Below are 20,362 nucleotides of genomic sequence, written 5' to 3'. Positions count from 1 at the left end.
GATTGATTTTTAAAAGAGGGTGCTTAGGCTGCTATCTGATCAATCTTTTTAAACAATCAAACCACTAATCCAACAACTAAAATAATATGATTTTTCGTTTCAAGAGCCTTTATTCTTGAAAGAGAAGAGTTCATATTAGAGTCGGGCGCCTCTGCAGGGTTTGGACTGCTGCTAGGTTGTTTAATAAATATTTTATTTATTCTATGAGGTAAGTCTTCTATCACAGGCTAAGCTACTGAAGCCATCTGCTAGCTATGAATAATTTCTGCTTAGAGTGAAATTCGGAATTTTAGCCACTATCATATGTTAAAGTCCCTGATTTTATTCCGTAATCAGACTGAGTACGCCTTTCCTATATTTATTACATTTCGAAGTATCGATATTGTTTGCAGTCTGCCTATAAAGCCTTGCCTTGAGAAAATTAAATCCGCAGACACGTTCATGTCTTGAAACTGAAATTAGAAGTGGCATTTATCAAACAAGCATCTGAACTATAGTCTGCTATTTTAAAATAGACACTTCATGGCTATTTCTTACCTTCTGCTTTGTTTCATAACCATGGTAATGACTGCTACGGAAGATGGTCATGTTCTCTAATTGGCAAAATTCCCTTAGTCCCCTTTAACTGGTGATGACGAATCACACGTTATGATCACAAATCACGATAGTGACGTAACAACGTTGAAATCATGGACCGGTTGAAATGCCTATTTTAAAGTAACAGACTGTAGTGTTGCCACTGATAAGATATGAAATGTTTAATTTAGTTTTTACGAAGCCTCACGCGTCAGAAATCAAACATAAGATTTCAGTCGTAAGTCATTTGGCAAAAATTAGATATTTAATTTAACTTTCCGGTTTTGTTCGGCTAATATTGAATAACAAACTCAATGACTAAAATGTAATAAAATCATTTTTTAATAATTTGAAACTTTACTTTTTGGATAAAGTATTTAACCGAATTAAATTGCGCTTGATTTTTACCTATAATACCCAACTGATAGTTCTGATAAACATCTGAAGCTTTGCTGCAACTTAAAAAATAACGTTTGTAACCCCATGTTAGGAAACTGGTATGGAATAATTTCTTAAATGAGTGATAATACAACTTTCCCAAATAAATGATTTAAGAAACCGAAGTTTTTTTTAAATCGCTTATTCGCGAAGTTTAAGAAATCTTTTTTCATTTTTCCGATTTTACACTTCGAATATGTTTTTATTATTTTGATTCAAAAAATTTCATATCCTGGTTGTTTAAAGAGTATTGCCATTCGACAGATATATTCGTCACAAGCTTCGTGCTCATGCGATATAGGGAAAAAGAAGAAGGGGGAAAAAGGCACATCTTAAATAAATATTTTTTAATTAAATAAATGCACAAAATCTTAATGTGGTATGAATTTAATAATTTAAATACTATCATAGAAATATGCTTTTTAATATTTGATTCTGTCATTTGCTCGCATGAGAGTTTTTTTTTTTTTTTTTTTTTTTTTTTTTTTTTGCTGTGGGGAGGGGGAGAGGGAAATTTTTGAAAGTGCTTAGCTTAAAACTTTTTTAACTCTTAAACCGATATCTGCATACTAAGATCAAACTGGAGTTTCTTTATAATTATATGATTTTTATTAATTTTTTTAATTGATTAATCTTTTGAAATTTTTAATGGCAAAGGTAAAGTATTAGACTATAGAAATTTTCAAATAGCTATTATTATTATTAATTTTTATGATTCTTAAGCGTCTTATGTTTTAACGAGGACTGGAATTAAATCATTATGAAGAACAAAAATTCCAATTGTAAAAGGAAAATTTAAATTAAAAACATGTAATCATAGTCATTGATTGGAAATTAGTTGACTTTTCAAGGGGAACAAACCAACTCCCGCTCAATGAACAATAATTAATAAAAATACGTAAATACGAAGGTGTTTCGTCTTTACTCGAGTTATAAGGTAAAGCCAAACCGGCAATTCTAGTCAGGCCAAATATTTCCGCGAATAGAAGGGATTACGAACCAATGCTGATACTCAAAGAACTTATTCTTATGAAGCATTTTAGCCAATTCAATTTGGAGTAAAAAGCAATTTCTGTAGAGAAATCCGAAAAAAATCCGAAAAAACTCAAGTAACCATCCCCGACACCCTCATGTTTATGCATTTGAGTTCTATATTATTTGTAAAAATTAAACATTGGAAATTGTCATTATGAAATAGAATTCAAAGTAAAGTTGAAATAAACATAGAAGATTACAAAATAAGATAAATAATGAAAACTTTGTAAAAACAAATAAAAAAATAATATAAAAAATATAAGAAGAACAGTGAATGTACATGAAGATATAAAGGCCAGAAAAGGTATTAAGTAACTTACATTCTTTCTAGTGGGGAATTGGCAAAGTGTTCTCTTCGTGTCTGACCCACAAGTGTAGGGTGTCCGAAAATTCTTAGCGGCAGTGGGGGCTTTGAATAATATCAGTCGGTAAGACTTGGGTGAAGTAATTTATGGTAGTGGGTGGGACTCGGAATTCTTGAGGGATGTATTATGTGGAGTTCTTATTTGAGTGAAACTGTCTGTTAAGATTAATGAATGGATATTAATTAATTTCTGGCTAATTGTCGTGTCGCAATGATTAAGAATTTAAGAAAGGAAAAAAGGAATTTTCACTGTCCAAGAGCTATTAGACAGACTAAAGTCATGAAATAGGCCCATTTTTTTAGTAACAGTATAAGTCTGAAGACAATTAGCTTTTTACAATATATACAACTGAGTAATTACACTATATACAAATCCTTCAACTGATAGTCATCCAACTTATACCGCCTTCTCAGGTTTAGGAACAAATTATCATATCCCTATCAGTTAAATGATTTAGAGTGAGTATTTAACGCCTGCTCTTTTAAGGCAATGGTTGATAAATTGAATGGGTATTAGATTATTTTTGAGAATTTTAATAAGGAGCAAAATTTTCGCGTTGTAAATCTATTGTATGTGTGCATATAATTTTAATTCGTTGTATTTGATTAATTATTGTATTGTTAATTACTTTTTTGGATATGTTGGAGTTCCAATTTATTAATTTGTTAGTATTGAAATTGAAGTTTCTTGTTTTTGTCAAAAAGTAAAATTTTTTTGTAGTTAATGATTTGAAGATCTAGAAAGTCTATGCTATTTTGTGAATTATTAGTTTTATTAAGTGTAAGACAATTTGGATAAATCTCGGAGTGTTCAGTTTTACCAAAATTATTAATTGTAATAAGGTCATCATTATATCTGTAGGTGTGTTTGTAGTAATTTAACTCTTGTGGTTGTAGATTTTTTTGGAAGTTAAATTCTTTGATAAATAAAAAGATATTACAGATCGAGGAGCTGGAATGTAAGCCCATTGGCAATCCTCTGACTTGTTTAAAAAGTTGATTTTGAAACTTGAGGCTAAAGTGTGTGTCGCCGATAGTTTATTGTTGTCACTCGGAAAAATGAGCGCAGAAATTAATGTTTCTGTAGATTTTAATTAATATCTCAGCCGATTAGAAGATGAGAATGCTATCGATGGGTTTGGAGAATTTTTTGGAATCCGAAGATACGCGTCTCGAATTTTAACTCGGCACCGTTCCGTAGATATTCGAGAAAAAAGAATTTAGCGCCTAGCCAAATCCCACTAATAGGGAAAACCCAAGAAAGAAAGTCGAAAATGTAGGGAAAAGTAAGGTAAAATTAGTTTTTAATTAATATCTCGGCTAATTAAAGTATCACGAAGACGCGAATGGTCAAAATGGCGTGCCACGGACCTGCGAAATCCAACGATGTGCTTCGCTAAGCCCGGGAGCCAGCCGTTTCGGAGGAGATGATGTTACTTAACCCCATATATATATATATATGCGGCTTAAGTGCCTGTTTATCGCTGATAGTTTATTGGTTGCTTGCGTAACTGTACTAGCCAATTGGGTGAAGCTGCCACTGCACAGGTTTGCGTTTCAATTGAGACGTAGACAATTTCCTGTAAAATTTGCCTTTGCTATGACCATCCATAAGTCTCAGGAGGAAACGCTTAAGCTTGTTGGCAATTTTTTTTTTTTACCTGAGCCTGCATTTGAACACGGTCAACTTTATGTCGCCTATTCAAGAGTTCATGAAAGACATAAAATTAAAATATTTCATTGACATAAAATTAAAAATAATGGATGGTTTATTTTTGTAGTATATACATAAGCGGCTTAAGTGTTTGTCGTCGATAGTTTATTGGTTGCTTGCGTAGCTATACTACCCAGTGGTTTCTCATACATTTGGTTTTCAAATCCAAGTTCAGAATTTTCTTTTATTGTTGCCAAAACTAGATATGAAGTACAATGTTGCCAATAAATGCATTTTCTTTTAAAATTATTAAATCTGTTTTTGTATTTTAAAGTGAATTTTCAGCCGAACGCAAATTGAGCCTGTCAGGGGTGAGTTTTAAGCTGAACGCAAATTGAGAGTGTCAGGGGGAACGTGAACATTTGTTTGCATTGGCAATCATCTGTTTTTGAAATGGTTTACAACTGTAATTATATCTTTATTCCACGGAATCTGTTATTTAGTATTCTTGGATATTTGTTATTTAGTATTCTTGCCAGAGTGGGATCAAGTATTTTGCATTTTAAACAAAAGTTCATTTTGTGCAGTAAATAAACTAATTCAGATTAATTCAGTTTGAATTAGCAGACACCTTTGCACAAATCATTTTGATTACAATTTATAATATCTAGAACAGCGGTCATTTCGTATGACCGCCGGGGTTTCTAGTATACATATAATTGTAATCTAAAGTTTTCAGGTTATAATCCCCTCCTAGTTTTCTGTATTTCCTATTTTATATCTCTTGATGACCCAGTAACATCACTGCAATTATTATTTTTGTGGAGCACTAGTACCTTCTAATTAAGTATTAATGAGGAGGAAAATAAAAATTCAATGCGGTAGATATCGCACGCCACTTCACATCTTTTATTCCGTTCTTTGCACCCACATGTTCTACAAAACGGGCGAAACTAAACACACCTTATGCTGCGGGAGACTTCTACGTGAATACGCTGTTTTTGACGCACAATGCAAACGTGTCAAATATTTATTGGACATCACTCAATAACTAAAAGAATATGAGAAAGCCCGTACCTTGCAATGAATGGAAGAAGACGAATGATTAGAGGGTTTGTATTAGTCAGTTTTCAGACGAGTAATACATAGCTGGAATCTTATTGAAGGGGCTACTTCAAAGACCCAATGTTTTAAGAAATGTTTCATAGTAAATAACACTTATAATTAATACTAAACGAGCCATGAAACATAAATTAAGCACAAAAACTGTTTATTGGAAAACTGCAGTGGCTTTTTAGTAAAGTAACTTTTTTCTATCAAAAAGTATTAAAATAAAAGTTATCAGTATAACTTCAGTTATCTGGACTCCAGATCCAGATTTTAAATTATCTAAATTCTTTGCTCTCCTTTTTCGGCAAAATGAAATTAAATTTATTATTGATTAATTTTTAAGCTTTTTTCCCAATTGCTTTAACTATTTTATTTCACTCTGCGTTAAATTATGTTATTTTATTACACATTTTATTTACTTCAATAAAAATTATGCCTCAATTTAACTTTAATTTAACAGAAAGGCATCGAGCAAATTGTTCTGCGTAAATGAAATATTATTTTTTTCTTAATATTATTTCAGTAGGAAGAAAATGAAACTGTGCCCGCATGCAAATAAAAAGATATTTTCGTTTCTCTCAGTAACATGGATTGACCGCATTGATGTATTCGTATCTTTTTCCCATATGCAATGCAAATGTGAACCGATTTCTCTCAAAATTATTTTCGAAGGCATTACTTTCAAAACAGATAACACCGGTATCTCCTTTGACATAACATAATCAGTACTTAATCACATAGTTCACGAACTGTAGCAACAAATTTTACTCACAAATCTCAGCAATAGATATTAATAAGTGTAGCACACGACCTCATATTTAAAAATTTCACTCAAACTCTGCATAATTATAAAGGCTCTTGAACTGAATTTATCTACAAACGATTAGCACGCACTTTTCAGAAATTTGCAAGAAAAATCAAGCCAAAAGTTGTAAGCAATGTTCAAGTTATTTTAAGTTATTCTGTTTGCTGCAATTTTATAGGAATGATATAAAAGAGGATATAACACAAAAATTTTGTTTGAAGTGCGGAATTTTTTTAGTTATTTTGTTCTAACTTATTTTGCTTTTTCATAATATTCAAAATAGCCTTTCATACATTGAACAAATGATGGTTTAGCCAAAGTAAGCATTTTTTAAAATTTCAAGTCAAAATGCACAATCTTAGTATTTATAAGAGTCTTTATTATATACTCAGGATCGCTCGAAAAAGCACACCAAGAAGGAAGAAAGGTACAATCGCAAAACTTTGCAAATACGTACAGTGAGATCCGATATGCAAATGATTCAAGTTTGATGTTATTGCACATGACCACATACACCATGCAGTATGGCTGCAATTAGGAACTGGGCTGTATGTAAACCGCAGCATAAATGAAGATTCGTTTGGCATATACATCACATTCCGACTCTAGGAGGAGGTTAGAAAGCGAAGAAGGCCAGGTAGACGTGTGAGAAGATATTGTTTTTAAATCTCACCTCCATTCAGGACAGATATAAAGTTTTAGATTTTGCTGTTATCCAAAATAAAAGATCATTTACATTTTAGAACAAAATTCTGCCTATATAAAGACTTGAATATTAAAATATTTATTTCTTGTATGTTTATTCAATGGTATTACAACGCTTTGACAGTTATTTCCTTGAACAGACGGAATCTGTATTCTGAGCAATGGTTCAGTTCTGAACAAGCAAGATTCGGCATAGAAGTTAATCTCCGAAATACATTAAAGTAACTATCTGATATTATTTATTCAGAAAAAACAAGTAAATTAAAGGCTACGTTTTTGACATAGTTCTTCAAGTGTTAAGTCAGAAACTTCAAAAATTTTGGAAATCTTTAAAGGTTCTTAACTTGCCTTTGAGGGACTTAGATAATTAATTTAAGTTCTTCGCTTGCACCACAAAGAAGAATAAATTCGAATTCTTTACTTCATCTGCAAAAGTAACCTCGAGAAATAAAAAAAAAATGACGACAGCATAGAAGTTCGAAATCTTTGAGATGAAATGTAATGTAAATTATAAATCCTGCAAAATTAACTGATGTGGGCGTTCATTCAATTCTTCGACAAAACATTTATTCATTACTAGAGGTCGCTGCAGTCAAGACAAGGTTTTTAAATGATCTGTGAGAATGATAAGGCGTTGCTTATTAAGAATTCAATATACAAGTTTTCAAGCGCAGAATGAAAGTATGGGAAAAAATAAATTAAAAAAAAAAATAAGGTGAGGGGAATAGCCTATAAATATTTGTCTCAAAAGTAATTTGCATTCAAAACTAAAAAAGCATAAATTCTTCACCCAACGTCAAAAAGTAACCGTATGAAGTTTGAAAGAATATTTTATCCGTCTGATGTAAAGAAAGACACAGAAAATTTAAAAAAGGGGGAATGATATACTAAATATATGCAAAACTTAGTGCAGAAGGAAAATGAATACAAAAAAAGATTTGAGATTCTCTCAAATTACTCAGTTCATGATTATATCTTTCAGTTTATTGGTATAGTATGAAGTTTATAAATACTGACTAAAATTGGTTTGAATTAGTTGATAAATTAATTTAATGATACATAAGCTCACAGTATTAGTATCAGACAACCCTAGTTCATAACTTGCATCGTATTATAGATTTCTAGTACATTTATTTATTTATATAAAAATACGGAATAATCAGTTTTAACTTAGTGTTGTTTTATAAAAACTTCCTGTCTATTTGAAAGGAGAAATCACAGGTTACCACTGCTTCAGTGAGAACAAATATTTTATGCCGTAAGATAAGGTAGTAATTAAACAAGGGAGTTTTTTTTAAATAAATTTCCATCAGTTTACGAAGTTATAAAATTCTTTTAAAACATTCTGCATTGTTGTGGTTGGTTTTAGTTGAATAATTGTTTATAACGGTTAAAAAAAGTTAAAAGTTTTATTAATAGCAGTAAGAAAAAAGCCTCTTTAAATAGCAAAAACTGTCAAATAACTGAAATTCTTGCTAAGATTACTGAAAATTAAACACGAATATAGTAAACGTAATAACAAAAATGAAGCCAGTTTTTCTCAGCACATTGTCAAGATCTCGTACAAGAAAGGAGGCAAACCGAAAAGATTACGAGAAAACTATAGCACAGAAATTAAGTTTATTATATGACAGAAAAGGAAGAGAGTTGAGAGACTGAATTTCATTTGCGGCGAACCGAATGGCAAAATCATAGCAATTCATAAGGAGTAGCATATTTTTAAAATCATATTTGTTGCTATTAAAGAGTGAGAAAGTATCAAAGTATCATCAGCATAGCAAGCCAAAATAGAAATAGAGATTTTTTTTTTTTTTTTTTTTTTTTTTTGAAAAATATAACCTTAAAATAGTATATGTAATATCAGGAATTAATGAATTTTGAAGATTAAATAAGATTAATAGTTAAAGTATATCGATTCTTAATAAACCATTCTTCAAAATAAATGTAATTCCTGATAACATGTAGACAAATAATTTTACGTAAAAAGACTCAGCAAACGGCTATTATTCTGAATTAGATATCTTAGCGGAGAAATTCATTGAGGAAAGACTTGTATTTAAAGTTTAAGGGCATAAACCGCGAAACTACTTAGCCATCCATACTCAGCAGAAAGGAACCAAGAACACGACCTGTTGACTCATATTTAATCTAAATGGTTACCTCATCTATGTATACTACATAATATCTCGAGAAATATTTTATCAGACCACCACGATTTCCAGACTTAAGCTGTACCTATCAGTCTCTTTTTACAGACTTGCACCCTAAATTCAATTTGGTCCTCCGATACTGAAGCCAGGATGAGCCAGCGCTTAGTGGTCTTATTCGCAAAGCTTAACCTAAGCCCTTGTTAACTTTTTAAATTAGACAGTTTAATTATAATTAAAATTAGGATGCAATATGTTAATACATGATAAAATTTATAATAAACATAATTTAGAAATTATTCTTGTTTATTTTAATTCTTGCCGAAGTAAATACAAAGTCAACAAAAAAAAACCTATTGTACCATTTCTAAGATGGAGGAACATTATAAATTATTTGATGAATAGAATGGCAAATATCTAACTAACAAAATTTTAGTAGGAGAGTTAAAAAACGGAAAAAAAAAATCAATAATGTTCTAATTCCAGTGTTTTGAGCGTCTTTTCTAGTACTCTCTTAGTAGTCGAGTTGTTAAAATTTGAGTCAAAACAGCTTTTTTTTCATTTCTCAAAACTTTTAATTAAAAAAAAAACTGTGACAGTTACCATCTCTTGAACCATAGATAGAAAATATCCATAGATAGAAAATATCTCACACAGGAACAAATGTTAAGATTCATTACGTGTTATTAGAATGTGTATTTGTGCGTTTGTTAGTATATATGATTTTGTGAGTGAGAAAGTAGATTAAACGTTAGAAAAATGGTCGCAAAAGAGTCGAAAGGCAAAATCAATAAAATGCATTATAGAAATAAGATATTTGAAAAATTTCTTTCTTTAGTCCCCCACTTTTCTGTATTATAAAGTCATTTTTTTCTACCGTTTTCTTTATTACATGTTGAACAACTACATTCATAACTCCTTCTGATTTATAAGCGATGTTTCTTAAGAGCTATCGCTATTGACAGACGTTCTTTCTCTTTTCATCACAGAACAGTTTGTTAAAAATTTTCGCTTAGCTGTTCCTGATATCGTTTTTGTAATGAAACGATAATAATGTACTTTTCACTCTCTTCTTTCTCTCTTTAATTTCAAAATTACATCGTTTCTTTAGATTTTTAGTTTTATAACCGTTATTACTACTAAATTCATTACTCAGTTTTTAAGGACTCTCCTTTGGAGTAAGTGAATTTATTAATTTCTTGCAGTACTTTTGCTAACAATTTTCAATCATTGAACCTCTAGCGATTATGCATTTAATTTTCTTTCCGTTACAAATGTTAAAAATTCTTATTATTCCATTAAATAAATTGCTTTGAAGTTTTCCATGTTCATCGAAATCTGATAATTTTAATTCATTCTTCTGCTTTTGATCATTATTATACATTGTTTTTTATGCACGTGATTTAGAGATTTTTAAATCCTCTTCTTTCTAGAACCGAAAGCGTTAAATATTTTTACGAATTTTGTACATAGATAAATGATTTTATTGCAGTTATATGTGAAATTGTTGTATTTTTCTGTGCAATGTAACGCAAAAGAATCTAAAAAGAAATGCTATGCTGGAAAAGTAAGAATACAGGGACAAGTCCATTTAACATTGAGTAAATGGGTATCTCGGTAGTTTGGCGAGATACTGCCAAGCCGGCAACGATTTCGGCGACTAATTTTGTCGCTAAATTTGGTGATATATTGCCAAAAGTCGCCAAACTTAATGATTATTTGACGACATTTTGGTCCGGTCCCTGTATCACCGTAATAGGCATTGAATGAATGTAATTGAGCATTATATTATATGTAACCGTAATTCGACCCTCATGTTGCCTTTCCGTAATTTCGACAAGCAGAAAGTACTAGAAATATCTCGGCGGCCGGGTTAAAAACTATACAAGGCCGGAGAGAGCATTGTTAGCTCAGCGTGAATTCGGAGTACTGAGATATCTCTGGGTAGCTTTCTCTTTAGGTGTGCTTTGCATTGCGTTATGTTTATCGTTCATAGTAGTTTGAAATGTAACTAGTGATTGTACTCTGTGATATTGTGAAGAGTTGTACGACTATCTTTGTGGAAATTTCCTGATCTCTGAAGTGTTTTATTTGATAAATAAGTCTTATCTACCTATCATCGAAGCTGTGTGCATGCAATCTATTACGAACCCGCTCGCAACAAAACTTTAAGCCTGCACGGGCTAATTTTGCTACTGCAATATTAACAACGCGCTAAAAACATATTTAATTTTTATCTATTATTAAAATGTACGTCAAATTCATGTTTTTGTAAGAATTCTAGTTGCATAAAATAATATAATATTTCAACAGCGTATGAAATTTATCTTTGTATATAAAAACGTGTTTGAAGACAAAAAGTGAAAATCACAAACATTTTATAACCAAGGGACTTCAGGTTTTTGATTAAAAATTTATTTTCAAAACGGGCAGAAGATAAGCATCACACTTTCATTGTTTGTACGACCATCTTATGCTAAACTACGCCGGCAAACCTTGGTGGATTCAATACGACGTATTTTCTGGTTTGCTGTCTCCTTGTATTACAAAATCTGTTTTGTATAGCGAAAACGTTAAGTATTTCTCTTTTGAGAAAATCAAGATAATTTCTGTAAAGAAGGAAGGATCCGCATCTAGGAAAAGATTTCAGTATGATAATGCTTTAAAAAGAACTTGCCTGTTTTTTATCATATTTAAATTTCATTATAATTTATATTATTGAAGTAACGTGTATTTTTTCCTTTCTGGATTTTTATCAATGAAACATTTTCCATATTTTCCTCCTTGTTGTGTTTGTGGATGCAATTTTCATGATATTGTGTTTGCGTTTATTAACTCGGTTCTGTGAAAGTCTGAGTTATGAGTACTGCATAGTCTTATATCCGCTATTGCAATTGTTAGACAGTTCGAATACTCGCTTATTTGTTTCAGCAAGTGGGTTTAGTATTCTGGCAAATTAAAAAATATTGTCACTTGATGAAAATATTTGTTACAAGCTTCGTGGGCAAATGATCCAGCAAAATAAAATCTTGAATAATTATGTTTTTTTAATAAATGTACAAACCTTCACACGGCGTTAATTTATGATGAAATAACATCGTAGAAAGTATTTTTATTATTTTTTAACCCTTAGCTTTACTATTTTGAATACATCGTTTTAAATATTAAATATTTTGTTTTATACTTACTATTTCTGGGAACTAATTCTTAAAGCAGTGAACCTTTCGTAATTGCTTAGCTTAATAAGACTGTTTCAAGTGTTAAACTGAAACCAGCTTACCAAGGTCAATTTAGTTTCTTTTTTATGTTACAATTTTTATATTTTCAATATTTTTAGCTTTTTTTTTTTTTTTTTTTTTTTTTAACTTTTTGAAACATTAAGTCTTCGAGTTACTTTATTTACTTCTTCGACTATGATTTGGAGTTTTTAAAAGCTCTACAGTTTCCAAACTATGGGTCAGGAGACAATTTTTGGTCGAGCGCAGAAAGTTTCGAAGAATTTTTTTTTTAAATCTATAGTTAGGCATAGTAGTATTCCTTGGAATTTAAAACCCACATTTTTCCTGCAAGTATCGTTAAAAGAATACTTATATACTACTACTGCGTCTTATATATCTTATATACTACTACCGCGATATAGAATGGCAGATTTTTCTGAATTACTAATTATTCTAAATAATGCTTGTTTTCTAATTTTAATAAGAATACTACTGATGTTAGTAAATCCAATTCTATTATTAAAAATTTATTTGCAGATGCATTTTAAAGTTATTTATTTATTGTAATCAGTATTTTTTTCAGTTAATATTATTAAAATTAATGAGTTCGAACTGCAATCGATGGATTCTTCGAACAGAAGAAACACGGCATATTGTAATTACCAATTAATTGTTGATGTTTTTATTACTACTTCATTACTGCATTATTTCACTCCAAAATTATTGTTTCCCATTCTCTCTCTCTCCCTTTTTATAAACACATCAATTTGGATCTTTTTAAGGGGGGGAAGGGAAATATTTATTCATTTCCTTAAACTTTACGGTAAGCATTAGGTTCAGTGAGCTGAATTTCCGCAAACACAGCAATTAATTCTTCCAAACTCATTTACGCTTTACTTGAAGCATAAATATTTATTATTAGATCTGTATTTACTCTTGAAAACACATATCGGGGTATGAAATGTTTGTCACTATTTAATATTCGGGTGCCATTTTAATTAGTTCTGGTCTATATGTTTTCACGGAATTAATTTTCCACCACATTTTCGGCATGCATTCATTACATTACCACGAATTTGCAGTATAAACTCCCCGAAAATTTATTAAGTGTCTGTTGATTTATTAATTACGTTGTGTTTCATTACCTTGTTAGACTTGAGCAATAATGGGTACATTGAATTATTAAGGAAATGACTTCAGACTTTCATTATGAATTTATTCGTAAATAGATAGCATGCATAGATACAATGATTACCCTAGAGTGTAAGAATATAATAATTATACTACATTGTAAGAAGTACTTGAATTTTTGGTGCATTTGTTAAATAACTGAGTGGTTATAAAAAGCTGTTATTTATTTTGCTTTGCTCTAAGTATTTACGGAGATGTTACAACATGATCTGCTGTTTTAAAAACGAACTACTGCTTTTTTTACATATACTGCAGATATTTCTGCAGTACTTTCTATTGCTCCTCAATATTTCTACATTTATGTATAAATAATATATATATATATATATAAAGGTGCTTAATATTTCGATAATAAACAAGTTAAGGTATAGCCAAAGAGAAAATTAGAACACAAATTTAGTAACAGATGGAAATTTTTTTTTCAGTGAGGTAAAAAACCATTTTATTTTCGAAATATTATGTTTATGACAGAAAATACATGTTTTATGATCAAACATTGGTTTATGAAAGCGTTATCATAATCATAAAAACCTATTTTTAGCATTTCTTCTAAGGTTTGCTAGAATATTCTAAAAATTACCTCATATTTAACTTGTTACAAAAGCATTTAAATAGTTCTTATTTTTTAAGAGTTGTTATACAGGTATAAAGAATAATTGCAGTCTGAAAATTTTAGATTACAGGTAACATTTTGAAAAGTTTAGCATTAAAATTTTTTAAAGTTTAAAAAAAGTATTAAAGAATAAAAAAATCCTAAGATTAGAAGGAAACTGTGTTTTGATCTTAGCATTCAGATTACAGATTTATCACTTAAAACAGTTTTAACATAAAAACTCTCAATAGACATGGTAGTTTAACTGTTAGTCATCCAGATATCAAAGATATCGAACAAAAAGTTTTATATTTAAAACCACATGTTAAAAATAGCAAAGCGAAAAGGTAGATAAAAACGTTCCTATATTATTTCATTATAAATTAATACCATATGTAGATTTCTGTACTTGTTTAACATAGGGGAGATTAAATTATTCAACTTAGTGTTTTTTGTATTAAATAAAAATAGCAAAGCGAAAAGGTAGATAAAAACGTTCTTATATTATTTCATTATAAATTAATACCATATGTAGATTTCTGTACTTGTTTAACACAGAAACGATTAAATTATTCAACTTAGTGTCTTTTGTATTAAATAATTGTTTCTATACATTTATTTCACTTGGATCGCTTGCTTTCGAGGCTTGCGATGAAGTAGCAGCACTTTATGCTCCAGCACGGAGAAAACCAGCCCACTGAAAACATTAAACATCCCGAAGAAGTTTCCTTGAAGATATAAATAAATAAATAAAAATAAGTGTTCACTAAATTGCTAAAACTATTATGAAATTAGTCTCTACGGCTAAAACATAGCTATTAAAAAACAAAGAAGATTGACAACTATATAAAACCAAAGACATAAGCGCTTGAGAAACATTTATCCCAACTTTCTGACTGTTAAATAATATAATCTTTATTCGTACATAACTTGGAATTTATGCAATTTATGCACTTTAAAACCCACATTTTCCCTTCAAGTATCGTTAAAAGAATACTGCGTCTTATATACTACTACCGCGATATAGAATGGCAGCTTTTTCTGAATTACTAATTATTCCTAAATAGTGCTTGTTTTCTAATTTTAATAAGAATACTACTGATGTTAGTAAATCCAATTCTATTATTAAAAATTTATTTGCAGATGCATTTTAAAGTTATTTATTTATTGTAGTCAGTATTTTTTTCAGTTAATATTATTAAAATTAATGTTAATATTATTAATACTGCTTATTGAGAATTTTTAGACTAATTCAAGAATTAGTCTAAAAATTCTCAATACAGCAGTATTAAAAAAAAACGATCTGTTTTTCATATATGATATCAGATTACCGAATTCCAGTTAAATACATTTTCAGGTTTCCTTGAAATAGTTCTAATATAATAATATTAAATTATTCAACTTTTTGTATTAAATAAAAATAGCAAAGCGATCTGTGATATGCGGGAAAAGGCTTTCTCTCTAAAACTAATACCTTCTACTATTTTGCAACACTTTTTCGCTCTTCGTTTTTGAAAGGCAAGATAGGATCAATGGCGTCTTGATGAGTACTAATAGCAATAGCCGAGAGGATCTACGCATATAATGTGCCGTATTTTGACAAATTTATTGTTATACTTGAAACTCGGTGTGCCTTGAAAGGCCAGGGGAGTCACATGATGCTGTTAAGACGTCCCTGGACAGAGTACATCAGCGAATAAAAGTTTTGGGACATTATAAATCATAGATTTCTCGAAGTTCAAATTTAAATGTATTGGACGCATAATGATGGAAAAATCGCTAAATTATGTTTGAGATTTGACACAAACTTCAACTGGTGGACTATTTTCTATCCGAAGGAAGAGAGAAAAATTTTTTCCGATTAAAAGTTCAATCGTTAAGCGAAGACATTATGTGAAGTATCAGTTAAAAAAAATCACATTTAAATCAACCCAAATATTAAAATACATATGTAATAAATAAAACAAAATTAAAAACTGCAGTATGGAAACTTTAGAGTACAGTCTAATATATTATGAAAAAATTAGGGAAATATTTTAAAAATTCAAAAATCAAAAGAATTACAGTTTGATCTCCATATGCAAATTTTTCTTTCAAACATGAAATAATTTTTAATTTTAACAATAACGAGAATTTACCAGTTTAGGAACTAATCTTCCATAAATTAAAGCTATAATTACACATTTAAAACAAGTTGTTTGAAACAGTGCGGATGAAATTTTCTATATATAATGCTATCCTATCATAAATTAAAGCCACGTGCTGCCGTGCACTTAATTAATAAAGAAGAGGCTTAATTGCTCGAATACAGTTGTGTACTTTTTGTCCTACTGGTTAGTTTGCGCATGAGGCTAGCAACGAATATTTCGTCCACCTGAACTGACGGTACTTTACTAGAATGCAAAATTTGGGAAACAGAATGTAATAAATGCATGGAATAACAAACAACATAGGAATCTGAAAATTGAAAGCAAAGTTGAGTTTTATTTCTTCTACGTTTTAAAAAAGAAAACTGAATTTTAAAACTTTAAAACAAAAGAAACAAAAAAAAATTCAGTTCAAAGTGCTCATAGACTTCCTCTCCTCCTGGAAAAAATACGCAATACACATCAAATTTCGTAGATGTGGGGCATCATATCCGAGTGATAATAAATTTTTCCCTATGACTTTGTTTTTCACTGCTTGCAAAAGTATCGTAGGAAAGTATAAATATTTCCTTTCTAACCAGATTTATAATTAAAACAAAGCATAATAACTAAAAAAATTTATAGATTTAAACATGCTTGAATCTCCAGGAGAACGTATGACCCCAGGACCAGTCGCAGGTCACCGACCTTGGTCTAGACCATGTCTGAGAATACGCAGACTTTTTTATTTATCAACTTTATTCCGGAATGTGGGTTATGTAACATTTTAAAAATTTGTATTATAACTCGATTACTTACCGTTAAACATTTAAAATAGTAATTTTATAAACTTGAAATGCCTCTTCTGTTTATTTATTAAATATTTGTAATAAATAAATAATAAAACCATTATAAAGCTTGAATAGATGTTAAAGGATCACAAGAAAACTACCACCAGTCTAGTAGAAACGCAAATCTTAGAGTTTCGATACAACTTTTTCTAAATTACGTACTTTACAAAACTCTTATAGTATATCAAAATACACTCTTATATTACAAAACTCTTATATTTATTTCATATTTAAATATTAACTTTCATTCAACAAGTCATTTTTTCATAAACATTCAAAATATTAAGAATATTAAGTTATGCTATTTTAATCGAATTCACTAAGTGTAAAAATTTAGATGTCATAATATTCTTAATCGTATGTGACTGAAAATAAAACCGTACGAATTCTATTAGTATTCTAATATAGTTCGTATATAGAAGTCATACGATTTTACATTCAGTTACTTAACAACAAGAATATTTTTAAGTAATTAAGAAAATTATCTTTTTATTTTTAATGTACATATGTAATTGAAACCGCGCAGCTTAAAAGAGATATTTGTGTATTTAATTTTAAATTTTTTAGCTCATAAATGCGGAAAAGTGATAAAGAAAATAGCCGCTTCAAATGATTCTTTCTAAATACTTTTAGGATTACACTAAATTAATTTAAATTTCTGTTTGATTTATAAATTCAATCTCATCATCATTTAAAATCATGGGCCTGCTAAAAGCAAAGAATTAAAACTTTGAATTTAAAAATCCTTGTTAGTAGTTGTACGATAGCTAAAAAAATAAAACGATTTTTGAAAAATCCGAGTAAAAATCTTGGAAAAATCAATTTTAGTCAGCTAAAAATACTTAGAAAATTATGTTTTAAGCTTGGAAAATAATATTTCTCTCAACTCAGTGGTGTAAAAATAAAAATTTTTGAGGTAGTAGCTTGACCTTTAAACAAGGATTTATGAAAAAGATTCTGTACTAAATTTAAAAAAAAAAAAAAAAAAAAAAAAAAAAAAAAAGATAACAATAAGGAATTTAAAAAAACTTCTTGTGAAGTAGTTTATTGTCATTGCAAGTAAGGATGTGCGAAAAATTTCACGAAAATCAGTAGAAGGGGTTCAAAAATTAATTTCAGGCTTTAACCCAAACAAACAAATAATGAAACTGAGTTATAAATCCTTGTAAATATGTTATCAAATTATAACGCTGTTTTTATCAATAGAATCAAAAATTCCCATTTGAAAATTTATAATTCTAAATCTTTGAATTTAGTAACTGCTTTTCTTTAGTCCCTTGTTTTTAATTTATTGAATGTAATTACCCTGATGTTCAAATATAAGAGAAATTTATGATTAATTTTATGGTTCTCAAGAATGATAAAAATTTTCAAGAATTCTGCTACTCATTAATAAAAATTACACATGACACAAAAACTTTCGAATTCAGATTGCAAGCGCAATTTTTAATTAAAATGTAATTAGACTAATTTTTAGGAATTAAAAGTAAAAAAAATATTGCATATTCTTTCCAACAAAGAAAGTTCATTCTGTCATATAATGTTTATAGAAACGAATAACATTTATGCCACTTACATACATAACTATCTTATTTATGAAGAAATTAATTTAGCGAATTCGAAACAGAGAAAAAAGGATATTAATTGAAGAATGTTGCATCTTTTATCAATAGCTTTAAATACTTTTTCTTCAGACTCATATAAAATTTGTTCCATAAATATTCTTCTGCTTCTTATTTTAAATATTAAATGCTAAGTTATGAGTTTTAAAAATATTTTAACTAAAAATATGTAGTGCTTTAAATTATTTCTCATTTTTTACCACTTAAGCGTGAAAGGGATAGAGAGAAGAGTAAGTAGAGATAAAAAGAGAAACCGATTTTCTTATCCTAACCGGACAGTAATTTTTGGAATCAGTTTATAAACGAAGAAGGCGAAATTGTGAAATAAAGAACTCTTAAACTTCTGTAATTGTTATGATTTTAAATAAAAAAATGTGAAACAAATGATTAAAATAATTTTAATACTGAAATTCAAAATTTGTATTTTGTTTAAATTCGAGACAGCTGTAAAGCTGATAGTTAAAATTAATTAAATTTTCCTAGATTATTATAAATGGAGGACATTAGTAAACCATTCCAAGCACTTTTGTAAGACGGGTTAATTCATCACATTTTTTTTTTTAATTTACAATGAACTAGACAAATTTATAAATAAGATGATAATATATAAATTGATTTTATAAAATTTGTTTACGATAGTCTGACCTTTATTTTGTCTGAGAAACATCAATTAATTTCAATTCCGATTGTTTACAATAATATAGTTTTGTTGCATTTATATAAAATATAAATTTAGAATTGTAGATTTAGAAGTTTAACAAAATATTAAACAAAATAGTGTTTTAAAAGTTATTTTAACAGAAGTTTAGAATAGTGTTTTAAACTTAATTTAATGAATTTCTGTGCATTTCTTATTTATTATTACAGCAATAAATTTACCACAGTAGTTATTAATAATATTATTTAAAATAATTCTTTGTTTCAATATTATTTTTATTTTTTGTTAGTAAGATTATTTTTATATTAATTTGTTTACATAGTAGTTATTTTTAATAATATGCTAACTTTTATATTAAGCTGTTCTTTTAATACATTAGAAGAATGTTTCCAGAACTATGTAAAATATAAATGTAAACAAGAGATAACGGTAATATATTTAAGAGAGGAAAAGAACAAAACAAAAAAAGAAATAACTCTTTTAAATATAAAAAATATGATGCGGGTATTTTATATAAAATACAAATTTGAAGTTAAAAAAATAAAAAAACAGAACCAAAATTAATTGATTATCTTCATATAAAATAAAAATAAATTATTTTGATAAATTTATTCCCTAAACAGTTACTACTTTCAGTTTTTGATTATTAATTTTTTTCATTTGTAGTTTTTATTTACTGATTTTTTTCATTTTTAGTTTTTGATAATTGATTGATTTTATTAATAATTCCAATAAAAAATAAGGCCAGCTTACCATTGTGGAAATCGTATCCCCAGGAAAAGTCCGAAGCAGGGGATACAGAATGTGTTCGGGATAGGAAGCTCACGCAAGTACCCAGCTCGGAAGCTTTAAAAGGAACTTTCACACACGAAGAATAAAATTCAAATGACTTTTCTTCCAGCCCAGCTACTTATTACCATCGCCCAGACTAGAGAGCTTTATAGAGAGCATGTTAATCTCGGAGAATTTGATCTTCTAGCGTACGGAGCTGGTTCCGAGGGAGAAAACTACGTAAGAAAAAAAGTACGGATTCTGAAACATTCCTGCCAGTTTGCGCGGAGGGAAACCTGTTACGCCAGCTGTGTTGGATGTCATGGAGCATGCGCGAGTAGAGACGATCATACAAACTGCGATTTTTTGTTTTCATAAATGGGTAGAAGTGGCGGGCAAACAGTTCTTTCGTGCGTTTACGCCTCATTTCCCGCATATCATTTTACTCGCAAATGACATAACAGTACATAAAAATAATGGTAAAATAAATGTGAGATGA

The 20,362-nt window shown here is 29.3% G+C and overlaps 1 protein-coding gene across 1 annotated transcript in view; it reads right to left on the bottom strand.

Annotated features, from left to right (window-relative positions):
* CAH1 (carbonic anhydrase 1) overlaps nt 1-20,121 on the bottom strand; it is a 120,323-nt gene extending 100,202 nt beyond the window's left edge. Inside the window, exon 1 of the mRNA XM_085822174.1 lies at nt 19,846-20,121. The gene's annotated coding sequence lies outside the window, so the exon portion shown is untranslated. The remainder of the gene's footprint in view (nt 1-19,845) is intronic.
* Between the last annotated feature and the right edge of the window lie 241 nt (nt 20,122-20,362).

The sequence above is a fragment of the Stegodyphus dumicola genome, chromosome 8 (assembly GCF_044657685.1).
Source record: "Stegodyphus dumicola isolate Sdum_Otavi_A_Nest chromosome 8, ASM4465768v1".
Taxonomy (NCBI): Eukaryota; Metazoa; Arthropoda; class Arachnida; order Araneae; family Eresidae; genus Stegodyphus; species Stegodyphus dumicola.
This window is presented reverse-complemented; position numbering and strand designations above follow the sequence as displayed.